Source organism: Sinocyclocheilus grahami, unplaced genomic scaffold (genome assembly GCF_001515645.1).
Source record: "Sinocyclocheilus grahami isolate Dianchi unplaced genomic scaffold, SAMN03320097.WGS_v1.1 scaffold107.1, whole genome shotgun sequence".
In the NCBI taxonomy this organism is placed as follows: Eukaryota; Metazoa; Chordata; class Actinopteri; order Cypriniformes; family Cyprinidae; genus Sinocyclocheilus; species Sinocyclocheilus grahami.
Genome location: NW_015505286.1, coordinates 676015 through 676748, shown reverse-complemented (window position 1 = coordinate 676748; position 734 = coordinate 676015). Strand labels below are relative to the sequence as shown.

The 734-nt window shown below is 62.5% G+C and overlaps 1 protein-coding gene across 2 annotated transcripts in view; it reads left to right on the top strand.

Moving 5' to 3' along the window:
- The window catches only part of LOC107588750 (solute carrier family 13 member 5-like), an 18280-nt gene that overhangs the window by 5872 nt on the left and 11674 nt on the right, over positions 1-734 (top strand). The gene's annotated exons all lie outside the window — the stretch shown is intronic.

Below are 734 nucleotides of genomic sequence, written 5' to 3'. Positions count from 1 at the left end.
GCGGGTTGCAGCTTCCATTCTGCGGTCTCGCCGCGACCTCCCCTGTCGCAGCAAGACCGCAGACAGGGGAAGTGTTTCCTTCTAAAAGAGCAATTTCTAAAAGAGCTTCACGAGCGCCGCTCTAGCTCCTCTGGTTCTCGGAGGGCTACTTCAGTTCATGGCCAGGGAGACCTGAGGGTTACGGTGAGAATGGTGAGGGTTACGGCCTGTAAGTTCTCATCCGCTCTGACGGCTAAGGGGCGAGGACGGCGGTGCACGAGACCCAGTCTCCAGATGGCCGTCCCCCTCTCCCTTCGCTCCTCAAGGACGCTACGCCTCCTCACGAGCCCCCTGCCCAGCCGTGGAGCCAGGTAAGTGGCGCACCGCGCACTCAGACCCCACCCTGGGACGCGCGGTCTCCCGGGTTGGGTCCCTGTGTTCCACTTCGCTGCCCCACTGCGGGTACGTCGGTGGTCTCCCTGGTCCCGCTAGTTCGGTCGCTGGGGGCCTGGTTAGCGCTCCCCAGGCCGTCTCGCTGGCTCATGAGAACCATCAGACTCGGCTACGCGATTCAATTCGCCCGGCGCCCTCCCAAGTTCAGGGGCATTCGGTTCACCTCTGTGCCGGACAAGGATGCTCCTGTCTTGCGTGCAGAGATCACCGTCCTGCTAGCCAAGGACGCGATACAGCCGGTCCCTCCGGCCGAGATGAGGTCGGGTTTCTACAGCCCATACTTCATCGTACCCAAGAAAGGC